Source organism: Sinohyriopsis cumingii, chromosome 13, assembly GCF_028554795.1.
Source record: "Sinohyriopsis cumingii isolate HCF-2022 chromosome 13, ASM2855479v2, whole genome shotgun sequence".
NCBI lineage: Eukaryota > Metazoa > Mollusca > Bivalvia > Unionida > Unionidae > Sinohyriopsis > Sinohyriopsis cumingii.
The window spans coordinates 55,767,674-55,781,773 of record NC_142973.1 but is presented as its reverse complement, the minus strand read 5'-3'; the positions used below and the strand labels follow the sequence as shown (position 1 = coordinate 55,781,773).

The 14,100-nt window shown below is 33.8% G+C and overlaps 1 non-coding gene across 1 annotated transcript; it reads left to right on the top strand.

The window, feature by feature from the left end:
- Positions 1-9,944: 9,944 nt before the first annotated feature.
- Positions 9,945-10,016, top strand: Trnaa-cgc (transfer RNA alanine (anticodon CGC)). The gene has a single exon. It is a non-coding gene; the product is annotated as a tRNA-Ala (tRNA).
- Positions 10,017-14,100: the final 4,084 nt, after the last annotated feature.

Sequence of the window (14,100 nt, the reverse complement as noted above, 5' to 3'; positions counted from 1 at the left end):
AACCTGGACCTCCACCTTCTTTGATTACCCCAATTCTAATGCAAGTTAACCTGGACCTCCACCTTCTTTGATTACCCCAATTCTAATTCAAGTTAACCTGGACCTCCATCTTCTTTGATTACCCCAATTCTAATGCAAGTTAACCTGGACCTCCACCTTTTTTGATTACCCAATTCTAATTCAAGTTAACCTGGACCTCCATCTTCTTTGATTACCCCAATTCTGATGCAAGTTAACCTGGACCTCCACCTTCTTTGATTACCCCAATTCTAAGGCAAGTTAACCTGGACCTCCACCTTCTTTGATTACCCCAATTCTAAGGCAAGTTAACCTGGACCTCCACCTTCTTTTATTACCCCAATTCTAATGCAAGTCAACCTGGACCTCCACCTTCTTTGATTACTCCAATTCTAATGCATTTAACCTGGACCTCCACCTTTTTTAAAACATTATTATATTGACTCATCTTGAGAGGACTAGAGACTGGTAGGTAATCTAAGATTTTTATTTTTCCAAGGGAACATCATATTCTTGCTACTGCTTCACATCTAAACAATTTTGCAATAAACTATTATGCAAAGACACCTGAAATAATTTTAGTCATACAATTTTCAGAACTGAGGCAAATCAGGTATGTTTCCTGTCACAATTGTTTTGATTTGATGGTGCATACTGCAAAAGGGGATGTTACTCTTATCAAGGTAACCTGGTTGAAAACATGTCTGAATCAACAAGGCCTTTGTGCACAATAATCTTTAATGCCATATTTGCATGAACCAAAAGAAAAACAACAGAATTGCGACCAGTATTCTTTATTTGTAAAAGAAAACACTAAAACCTTATCATGCAAGTCCTTTTTATTTGCAAGGAAAGAAAGCTTACATAACAAACATATGACAGGCACTATACATCAGTACAAGATGGAGATATTGTTTTCTGGACAATATATTTGTTACAAATAATATTTTGTTTGCATTTGCAAATAAATTATATAGACAGGCAGAATAACAGTTTTTAATGTCTGAAAAAAAATGGATAGATGATGGTACCATAATTATCCTAAATAGTCAGAAATTCCAATTTCGTGAAAACCATATTTTCACAAATTAGTAATAATTTTATATGATTCAGATAATGTTCAGACACAAGCAAAGATTTTTTTTTTAAAGCTGACAAAAAAAATTCAAGTCTGAATGTATACAAATGAATGTTTTGCTTTTATTCAAACTGGTAATTGAGAGGTCAGTCATTTGGCCATGAAACCACTTTGAATACACTCATTATCACATGGAGCAGCTGAGAGTATTTCACCTGGCAGCAATACAAACAGCTGAAAAGCAACACAACTGTTGATCAAGTACTGGTAGTTCCTTAAACAAAGGCAGCCCTGAGCTTGTTAAAGGTACTGAAATAGCAAGAAAAAAGCTTTCCTGTTGAGACAGTCAATGGAATTAATGAAACTGCTTTGAAAACTGTAAAATCAATGATCAGTGTTACGTCGAGCTGACTTGATTGCAGGTTTCAGTTCCATCTACTACAGGAGAATGTACCAAGGGATTCAAAACAGTCATACACATCGATTCCTAATCTCATTAGAGTGGATTAACTTGTGTGATATAAAGTGTTTAAATGTGTGTATAAGTTGTTATCTTTATTTTCCCTTTTCTGGTAAACTAAATTGGATTTACATTTATTTCTTATAAAGAGGTCAACATATCTGTCACACGAGTTTCACAGGATTGTGTAGTCTCAGTTTTATTATGTGGCATATTTCCCCTAGTTAGCCTCATTTTTTATTTAGTCAGTTTGGTCTTCATACCTGTAACTGGAACACCAGTAGTGATATTCTGCAGTTAAATTCTTGAAGAAGTCTGAGTGATTTGGCTCCATTATATATTTAGGGCATCAATTGCCATATTTGGAGTTTCAGGCTGGCTTCAAGTGGGTTTTTTTTAAAGAAAATTTGCGTTATTTCAGAGAAAAGATATGAACAGATGCATATTATTTTGGTGATACAGTGTTTTGTTAAAGACAATTCATTAGACAATGTTTATTTTAATACTGAATCCCATCTATTAAGACTTATTAATGGCACTGTTGGTTTTAATACTGAATCCCATCTATTAAGACTTGACATTAATGGCACTGTTGGTTTTAATACTGAATCCCATCTATTAAGACTTGACATTAATGGCACTGTTGGTTTTAATACTGAATCCCATCTATTAAGACTTATTAATGGCACTGTTGGTTTTAATACTGAATCCCATCTATTAAGACTTGACATTAATGGCACTGTTGGTTTTAATACTGAATCCCATCTATTAAGACTTATTAATGGCACTGTTGGTTTTAATACTGAATCCCATCTATTAAGACTTAATATTAATGGCACTGTTGGTTTTAATACTGAATCCCATCTATTAAGACTTATTAATGGCACTGTTGGTTTTAATACTGAATCCCATCTATTAAGACTTAACATTAATGGCACTGTTGGTTTTAATACTGAATCCCATCTATTAAGACTTGACATTAATGGCACTGTTGGTTTTAATACTGAATCCCATCTATTAAGACTTAACATTAATGGCACTGTTGGTTTTAATACTGAATCCCATCTATTAAGACTTGACATTAATGGCACTGTTGGTTTTAATACTGAATCCCATCTATTAAGACTTAACATTAATGGCACTGTTGGTTTTAATACTGAATCCCATCTATTAAGACTTAACATTAATGGCACTGTTGGTTTTAATATTGAATCCCATCTATTAAGACTTAACATTAATGGCACTGTTGGTTTTAATACTGAATCCCATCTATTAAGACTTAACATTAATGGCATTGTTGGTTTTAATACTGAATCCAATCTATTAAGACTTAACATTAATGGCACTGTTGGTTTTAATACTGAGTCCCATCTATTAAGACTTAACATTAATGGCATTGTTGGTTTTAATACTGAATCCCATCTATTAAGACTTAACATTAATGGCATTACATGTACATGATGAACAAACAGACTTATAGTTCTGCAAACAAAAGCAAAACACTAGAACTCTTTGTTTTTAAAGAACACTGCACCTTTACTATGCAAGATTTCTTTATTAGCAAGCAAGGATATAATGCAGCCTGTTTTACCTATCTAGGCATTGTACTTTATGGGCTTATCAATACAGTTATGACAATCAAGATATTCATTTTTGGAAAAATATTCACGAAAATTTGCAATTTTGCAATTATTATTAGTATTTATGTTATCCAAACAGAGAGAAAAGAAACTATTTTTCAGTGTCTGGATGTTTGGGTAATGACTATTTTTTAAATATCTGAGAAAATTAATTTTTAGCTTACCAAGCTGTGAGGCCAAGTAAGCTAATGGCATTACCCTTTGCCCTTTATATGTCATTCATCGTATATTGACAGGATTCATGTGCCATCCATTGTACACTGACAGGATTCATGTGTCATCCATCGTACATTGATAGGATTCATGTGTCATCCGTCGTACATTGATAGGATTCATGTGTCATCCATCGTACATTGACAGGATTAATGTGTCATCATCGTACATTGACATGATTCATGTGTCATCCATCATACATTGACATGATTCATGTGTCATCCATCATACACTGACAGGAATCATGTGTCATCCATCATATATTAACAGGATTCATGTGTCATCTATCGTACATTGACAGGGTTCATGTGTCATCCATCATACATTGACAGGATTTATGTGTCACCCATTGTACATTGATAATCATCTCATCAGAATTGTGATTAAACAACTTTTTCTAAATAAAAACTGCTTGATAATTTTGAACATGATTTTTCATGGAAGATTCTGGCATCAAGGCCTCTCACTATTGTTTAGGGTATGTTGATCCATCATCCAATGTGGCCACCAGTATAAAAAAAAAACCATTAAACAAATTCTTTTCAGAAACCTCAAAACAGACAGAATTTAACCAAATGTAAAAGAAAATATCCTGACATAAAGTTTTTTCTGATTTTTTCCAGTGATTCTTATGTACCATCAGTTATGGCTGCCATTGCTGACAGTGGAAAAAAATGTTATTGACATTTTCGTACAAACTGCTAAAAGAAAATTGACTAAATTTGCCAGAATGCATTCTGGCATAGAAAACTTTTAGGTTTGTACAAATAACAACAATGCTCCATCATGTGTTGCAGATATTTCAAAAACTACAAATAGTGCAATTGTGTTTAGGAGTGTAACAAGATAACCGGTTTGGATTTCGGATTTAAAACAGAACACTTGATGGTGATACAAATACAATGTTTACTGATGAAAGACTCAAATGAAAAAAGAAATATGATTAATACATGTGTGTATAAGATCAAAATATTGGACAAATTAACACAATCCTCATGAACCTAATAATGTAACATAAATGCAAATACAAGTAAATGACCTTACATAGTACAAGGACAAAGGTTAGTGATTCAGAGTAATTTCACACTATGAAAAGAATGATGTGTTTTACTTCAATAGTAGAAAATGATGTACTTTTGTCACATAGTAAAAGGTATTCACTCAGATAGTGAAAAATGAGGTACTTTACTCAAATAGTAAAATGATGAAAACAATGGGACATATATCATACAAAATATCTTTACAGTCCCGAAACACTGGGTATAACAACCCCCTAAATTAGCCCACGGCTGAAATAATACATGTGAGGAGTTACACAAAAGTCTCCATCACTAAAACACTTGGCTACCAGTCACACTGGTCAGTCAGGCAGAAAGAATTTCCAGGTAGTCACCGATCACCATATAGTTCCTTGGTCAATCATGCAATCAGCGCCCACCAACCAGTCAGCAATGCCCAATCAGCTGCTACTCAACCAGCAACACACTGTTCAATCACCTGCATGGCTGCCATTCAACCAGCTCAGTCATCAGTTCCACAGCTACTATGGCCAGCACCACATCCGTCATGGTCAAATTCTATGGTCAGCTCTACAGCTGGTACCCGTCAACCCCGACCATCATGGTCAGCTTCACAACTGCCATGGTTAGCTCTGATCAGCTGAAAATAAATCTAACCACATGTACTAAGAATGACATGGGCATATATGATAACATATAATGACGTTACATACGGTAAGCTATACAAATTACATTATCGTCACAACATTACAAAGTAATAAACAGATTCAGAAGTGAGCCTACCTGTGTCCGATAAGAATCCTATGGTACTAAATATTTCTTAATAAAATGCAGATTTATTGCTAATATAGATCTCTTGTTAAGTCACATACAAGAACAGAAAATATTTGCATTATACTACGCAAGCTGAAGTTGCATAGAAAATATACAAAAAGTAAATGTGGTAGTACAATAGGCATAACCTATAACATACATAAAAAATTAATAAATAACACATACCTCTACAGCTGAAGATGCAAGTCCTTAAGTAGACTGCTCACAGACAAGACATTCCGTAATGTAAAGATTTCGTTCTACAGTGAGGTGTTTATACACAGACGATGTAGCCCTACATCGTCTGTGCACTTGATGAATATCACTTTCTCCCATTGAAAGCACTTCACACATGTGGCATATGATGAACTGAACTCACTGTTTTGAAATATAGTACAATATACATAAATCACCCTCAGGTATCTTTGGAGACATAAAATGAAACCCGAGTAGATGTATTTAATAAATAATGGGATTTTTACAATTCAGTGACAAGGAGAGAGAGGAAGATATCGACTTTGTACCTCATATTTTTGTGAAGGTTGTAAGGATGCCTTCAACTTGCTACCTACACCTGTGCTATTTAAAGTTGAAAAGATTAGATGAAACCAACCATGTTACCTGAGCGAGCAAACTTAAAGACATATTATTTCACTTCGGCTTTGGGTATGTTTGGCTAAATGAAGATGGAGAAGAAAAACAAAACTTTTCTCACTATTTTCACCAAATATTATGGAATCGTAATTCCAAAATTGACAATATGATGTTAACAATTCACAAAATGTGGATTATCTTTTTTAAGGAAGCAGCAGTACTTGCTAAATTTAGGTGCTCGGCACATATGCTGAAAACAGAGACAGGTAGGCATAATAGGATTGAGAGAAACAATAGATACTATGAATTGTGCAGGGAGAAATAATGTTTATTTGGTAGAAGATGAATTCCATTTTGTTTGTGTTTGTACTGTTTATGACCATTTAAGAAAGAAATACTTTAATGAAGTTTATAATCTTAGCCATCGGTAGAAAAATTTGTATCATAGTAATATATGAATTATAAGAAATCTTTCTTACTATATCAATTTGGCTTTTATCTGACAAAATCTGATAACTCAAATGAATCGTGAATGATATACATAGTGGTAGTAACACCTTTATAATATTACACACTGATTATTTATAGGAAATTATGCATGTCTACTCATGTTGAACACCATATTTATAATATTACACACTGATTATTTATAGGAAATTATGCATGTCTACTCATGTTGAACACCTTATTTATAATATTACACACTGATTATTTATAGGAAATTATGCATGTCTACTCATGTTGAACACCATATTTATAATATTACACACTGATTATTTATAGGAAATTATGCATGTCTACTCATGTTGAACACCATATTTATAATATTACACACTGATTATTTATAGGAAATTATGCATGTCTACTCATGTTGAACACCATATTTATAATATTAAACATTGATTATTTATAGGAAATTATGCATGTCTACTCATGTTGAAAACCATATTTATAATATTACACACTGATTATTTATAGGAAATTATGCATGTCTACTCATGTTGAACACCATATTTAATTAATATAAACCATGGCACACACAATTTTTACTTGGATTTTGCAATATGGACTGGTGTCCTAAATTACTGAATAAAGTATTAGTATTAGTATTATTTTGAATATAAAAAAATATTAAATCAATTTCTCATAAACTGCCCATTAGAATTTACCAAATTTGACAGAATCTTGCCTTGAAGGTCTTTAAAATGTTTTTAAGAATGTTGCCAATCAGCCATCACATGGTTGTCATTTCTAAAAACAGAACCTTCAAACAACTTCTCAAAAACTGCTCAACAGAATTTGACCTGATTTTACAGTAAATATCTTTACAAATGATGGCAGTCTGCTATAAAATTTAATGCCATTACTAAAAATTTGAAACCTTTTAAAGACTTCTCAGAATCACTGAACAGAATTTGATCAAATTGACAAATGCATCTCAATGTATTAAGAGCTTTTATGTTTGTACAATGGCTGGAAATCTGTCATCAAATATGACTGATGTTACCAAAAATATGAAAACCTTTAATAAATTCTTAAAAAATGATCAATTTTTCATAATTTGACCACATTCTACAGAAGCATCCTAACTAAGACAATATGGATTAAAATGATACATGAAACTTAGTATTATTTCTATGTTTCATGTTTGTTTTTTTTTTAAATGCACAAATACATTGAAGTGAAAAATATATTAATATTGCAGAAACTAAAATCATGAATATAAGGTTTATCGGTGTATTGTTTATTCCACCACCACCACACTACACAGACATGCATACAAGCATTCATTTAATGTTTGATATTCTCTGTATATGGCATTATGGTACATTATGTGGGGGTTTCGGTTAAATATGGACTCCAGCTATTTGGGGTGGGGCAGATGCTCCTTCTGAAAGAAAGCTCAAATTGAATTAAGAGAGAAATCTCGAGTCAGAATTTAATAATTTGTGCATTGTTAATGGTTTTTAGCTCAACTAGTCATAATGTAGACCAGAAAAGATTATGGGATGGGATGATGTCCATTGTCTGTCCATGTATACAAGATTGTTAATGCTAATCCACCAAAACTACTTGAAGGACTGCCATGAAACTTTATATACTCATTCATTCCATGGTCTAGTTGGCCCTAATGAAATTGTTGTTGATCAGCCAAACAGCATGGATGCCACATTGGTCATCATACAAATCTTGTTATTGCTACTCCTGAATAGCTGGTTTTATCATCATGGAATTTTCACTAAAAGACATCTTATGATGTCTAATTCTGGTGACCTTTGAATTAGCCATTGGAAATGCAGGTTTAAGAAACGTGAAAGTGAATCAAATCTTTGTTTTACACCTTGTTGATCTTCAAACATATGATTCAATCTCCCAAATGCAAATCTATGACTTCATCTGACTGGCTGATACAATTAGCAGTTATGGTAATAACAAAGGTCACCAGAACATGATCCTGAAAAAGTCTATATTTCACATATATTAACGGAGATATGATTTTAATCAAATTGCCAGCATGGCCACCACTGAGGCCAGTGAGATATCCAGTATGGACACCAGAGCAGACATCGTAAAAATCTTATAATTTTTGCTTCTTCAGATGAGAAAGTCATTAAACCATGAAGATGTGTTATGATGTCTTGTTGGTAATAAATGATGTCTTGTTGGTAATAAATGAAAATTGTCCTAATCTGACATCCACATCAACAACTTTGAAAATCATATTGCTGAAGAATATTAGAGATGGCTTCAACACTAAGAAACTGAAAGGAAGAAATGGTCTTTTATCTTAATTTCCTGGAAATTCTTTTTTTTGGCCAGATGAGCATCAGTCCCATCCAGGGACTCTTGTTTGTAGTTTTGGCAGGCTAAAAAATGTGTGTATGATGCGCATTCTGGACACCAGGTAGAGGTTGTGTTAAATTCAGGTTGTACTTGAATACAAATAAGTATAATCTGTTATACTTTCTTGTGTAGCTTTCTCGTTCTTAAGGTTGCTATAACAATATTGAATTCCTTGCATCAAAGTACTCCGAGTGGCCGAGTGGTCTAAAGCGCTCTTCGTTACGGATCACTGCCATCTCACCTCTGTCTGCGGCGGTTCGAGTCAAAGATTCAGCCAATGTGGGTATGTGAGAAAGCTTGCCAGTAGCTTCTCGAGGGTCGGTGGTTCTTTCCGGGGTTTTCCCGGGTTCTTCCTCCACCATTAATACTGGCCGTCATGTATAGCCTATCGTGTGCTGAAAAATGGCGTTAAACCCCACAACAACAACAACAACTACTACTTTCTTGTGTAGCTTTCTCGTTCTGAAGGTTGCTATAACAATATTGAATTCCTTGCATCAAAGTAACTTGTGGTTAATGGTCAAATGTGGACGTATCTTTCCGAGTGTAATGTTTAATTCGTATTACCTGTAAACTCACTTTGTTGTTTTGCTATAATAGTCTAGCATGTAAGTATTTATTGCAAAATATTTCTTATTAACAGCATAATACAATTTTTGTTTACATGAAAAAGGAAGATTTTAATAATTTCCCCAAACATCGCCATGTATTAGTTCCAAACAGAATTTGGTATTTTTGTGGTATAAATGGAGAAGACATATGTTTATGTCAGTTTGTGACATGATTTTTCCTTGATGTTTAATCCATGAGTTTCAACAACTGTATTGATACTGAATTCAGTGTTACTTTCGTTTTGACTCTCTTTCACACACACACACACATACACATACATACATACATACATACATACATATATATATATATATATATATATATATATATATATATATATATATATATATATATATATATATATATATATATATATATATATATATATATGGGACGTAAGTCCTCGTTTACCTACTTTGATGCTCGATTGGTTTCCCTTGCCGATACTCCAGGGTTTGTTGTGTTGTAGGTATTGATTGTTGATCTGCATATCTTGGTTCAAAGATATAGACGCGATCAGTCCCTCTTATATGCAATCTGAAAATAAAAAAGTTTGAGCAGGATAATAATTATAATACAACGAATGCTCATTAACATGAACGATAGGATTTATTAGAATAAGTAGCTCGTTTGCGGAAGGTATTAGTAATGTTGGGGATGTAGCTCAGTGGTAGAGCGTTCGCTTCGCATGTGAAAGGCCACGGGTTCGACCCCCGTCTTCTCCACCTAGAATTTTTTTCTATCTTCGGTCCTTTTTTTCTTCTTTTTCTCTTCAAAATTACAGTAACTACGTTTTCATGAAATTCCAGATTTTGGGGTTTTACTAGGACGATGTTATATTATAAGGATGTGCGTCCGCACACACATTTTTAATTATATGGTTTATGGTACCACTGGATGAAATATATCCTATATTAACGTAGGAAAAGAAAATATTCTTTTTATTATATACCAAATTTGCTCCAGATTAAACTCACTCTTTGGCACAACGCTCTCACCCCCACCCATCTTTTAATAAATTCACCTCACTTTCACAACCGGGTCATTTAACTGTAAGGGTCGCATGGCACATCATGGAGATGTTATATTTTCACGTCTGAAAATACAAGGATATTTTTCACGTGTGAAAATAAGCATATCAGCATGTGAAAATAGAGGCAAGAGAAACAAAAATATGAAAATCAATAATTCGCCAATAAGTCTATATTTTTCACACACACACACACACACACACACACACACACATATATATATATATATATATATATATACACACACACACACACACACACACACATACACATGAAATTTTTAACCCCTACCACAGCTGTGAAATTCCCATGAGCATAAAAGCAGAAACGTAATGGTAAACAAACTCGAGGCCAGCCTAGTACTAATATTAGTAACCCTCCACTTGTTGAGGCTACAACATGGCCAGGACAGCTTGGCCTTGAATATTTTTTGTTTGTTATTTGAAATACTTTTTCTATAAAGAAACCCAATTTTGTGTCACTTGTTAAGGCTCGAATAAACAGTAACACAAGAAAAAATGAAAACAACAAGCTTTGAAAAAATACAATAATTTATATATCCCTGGAAAATTTCTGTAGAAATGAAAAAAATATGAACTTACAGTTTTATAGAATCCGAGAATAAAATTTTAGTAGTCCTAATAACAAAATGTTCTACTGATTTCACGTTCGAATACCGACGAAGAATCCAAGATGGAAGACGATAACGTATGCTGCAAACTGTAGTGTTTAAGTCTACAGTTCCTTGTAGAAATAAAAATTATCACTCCGGTTTCTGATAGCTGAATAAATTTTTATAAAATCTGTCCTTGTTCCACATTATTACATGAGCACACGTATTTTCCAGAAAAATAATGGAATTAATCCTTTTGAATCCAAGTAATTTGAAATAATTCCAAACCAAGTAATTCGAAATAATTCCAAACAGCACAGCATACAGCTAACGTTTAACAGCCCAGCTTCTACTGAGATTAATTCTCAAAAACATGGGTAATATGTGCTTTCTAAAACGTAAACAAGGATCACGTGATCATCTTCTGGAAGTTTATAGAAGCAAGTATTTGTTACAGATCACGTTTACCCAGTGTGACCCTGACGAAAACCAATCATTTTTACTTTTAGAAATAAAAAAACAATTGTTTATATTTTAAAGACAAAGTCCCATCATGACCTTGGAAACAACCATTTTAAAATAATAGAAACTTGTTTACGAAGGTTGCTACAAATTCTGAAACATGGTCAGGCTTTAGATCAACACCTGGTGTTTATAAACTGACAGTCAAGGTCAAACTATTTTCTAAAAAAAAGTATCATCTCTAGTGAATAAATTTACATTACAATATCATGTAATGAAAAATAAAAAAATAAAAACTGACAAACAATTAAATTGAAATAAATATATATTAAATCAGTATAATTAAATCAAATATACATAACACCCAAGCTTTCGAGTTTACATTTAGATACATGTACATTTGTTGAAGAATGATAAGATCTTAAGGCTTATCAGCTAACACTAATGAACTGAAGAAGTAGGACACATTTAAAACAAAGATGTATATTTCATTTATTTTAGTTTTGTAACTGTCAATTTGAATACCTAGATTCGATATATGACTGAATTACTGCACAGAACGTAGACAAGTGGTGGGGAAACATTTGCTTACACGCTTGTTAGAACGGCTCTAGGTCTGATTGATTTTCACAAATTGTGTCACCCTGGCTGTAGATAGACGCAGCTGTAAATTAAAGCCAAAGCCAAAACCAAAGTGACCAGGCTAGTACTGCACAATGGATTTTTAAAATCGGGGGGGGGGGGGGGGAATGCTCCCCACCCCCTTCCAATGCAGATGCCAATGATTCTCCGTTTACTTTAAACAAAGAGCGTCCTTTCGATTTGGACTAGACGCCCTGATGCGTCACGAGTCAGGCTACTGATTGCGAACCAGTCATCTGATGGCAATTAATTTGTCAACGTGTACAAAGAACATCTGCTATATGACTGTATTGATAAATATTATTATACATCATTTTACCGGCATACAACAATATGTAGTTACCGTAAAACACCTGAAACATTCTAAATTATAAACATGCCTCTATCGATAAATATTATTGTGCATCATTTTACGGGTATACAACAATATGTAGTTACAGCAAAACCTCTGAAACATTCTAAATTATAAACAAGAGCAATGTCCTTGCAATGTACGAAGTGTGATTTCTTACAAAGAAAAGGGTATCGGTGCGCTTTTAAGATGTTCACAAATCCGTTTAAGTATTTTGCATTAAGGCTTTGCGTGTGTGTGTGTGTGTGTGTGTGTGTGATTTGGACTTTTAACGTAGCTTTAACACTTTTTCAGTCATATCGCTAAGATGTTTGCAGTGTGATAGTTTTTAGTAATGTCTATCACTGGGGCATGGTGACGCAGACATGTAACATGATGTCCCACCCAGTCACATCATCCTGTCCTAACACTAATATCTTAATGCTGAGCGTCTAGCGAGGCAGCTGTTAGTACCATTTTTATAAGTCTTTGGTATGACTCGGCTGGAGTTCGAACCCGCGTCTTCTTGCATTCGAGGCGGACGCTCAAACCACTTATCGTATTTTGCATTTGTTCGTTTTGGTGTTTTACTGCACATCAACACATGTAGGTTATTTAGTGTCGAGCCAGTTGCAGTAAAGTGCCTTGCCCAAGGACGCACCATAGTAGCTGATCCAGGCCGGTCAGATATCGAGTCCAGCTCTCTAACCACTGAGCCACCGCGGCCCAACTCACAAGTAGAGCGATGGACGTACATTAAGGAAAATAGACACAAAAACATCAACGGGTGGAGTCCTTATATTTGGCAAAGACACAGTTATTACAACTGAACATAAATGATTTTAAACATTATGAAATCATTTGTGTTAAAGTATAATGGCCGCCATGCATTGCCTCCTATCTGAAGCCAAAATAAAATGGCGCAAATAGTGTTGATGAATTTAAGAACTCGTTTCTTTTTAAGTCAGATAAAAGGAAACATTTGGCTTTTAAGTGATCTAAATCACCCCAAACTGTAACGGGACATGATGATATCCGTATCATATATCCCGGCTGTAGTTGCCATAAAATTTTTTTTAAAAAATCAGGATTTCCTGAGTCTCCTTGCTTTTTTCAGTCTGGTTCAAATAGTTACAAGTATCATCTATTCCTTGGCCATTTCTCTGATTGAACTGAACGTAGAAATGTCTGAGTTGCTGGAACAAAAATTCACAAGTTCCGGTGTTTGTGTTTTTTTTTTTTTTTTCTTTCTAGGCTAAACCCTGTTACTTTGTACAACAGGATTATTGACAGGTTTAGGTTATGTACTGAGTTTGTAAATCATGTATCCGATATTACGTAGCATAAGAAAAAGTGTCATTGTCAGATTTAATACATTATTTTTTGTCTTTTGTTTTGAAAGGCCATAAAAAGTCATTTTCGATTTGCTTGTTGTATTTCTTGATTTGTTCCCTTTCCTCATCTAATTAACTTCGAGTTACTTCTTGAAATATAATCAGCCAATTTAAATTTTCATCTATATTCTCTAGCTTGTTCAACTTTTCTTTTTTAATAATTCCCTACCACTCTGGGTCTAGAAAGAAAGCAGTGAAGCCTACAATTTGAAATAAATTCAACAAACTATTTATTTTCCTACAATGCAAAAATGAAATTGAAAAAGACTTACGTCATTTTGAATTAAATCTCAAATAATCCTAAATTACTATCACAAGTAAAAAAAATACAGAATA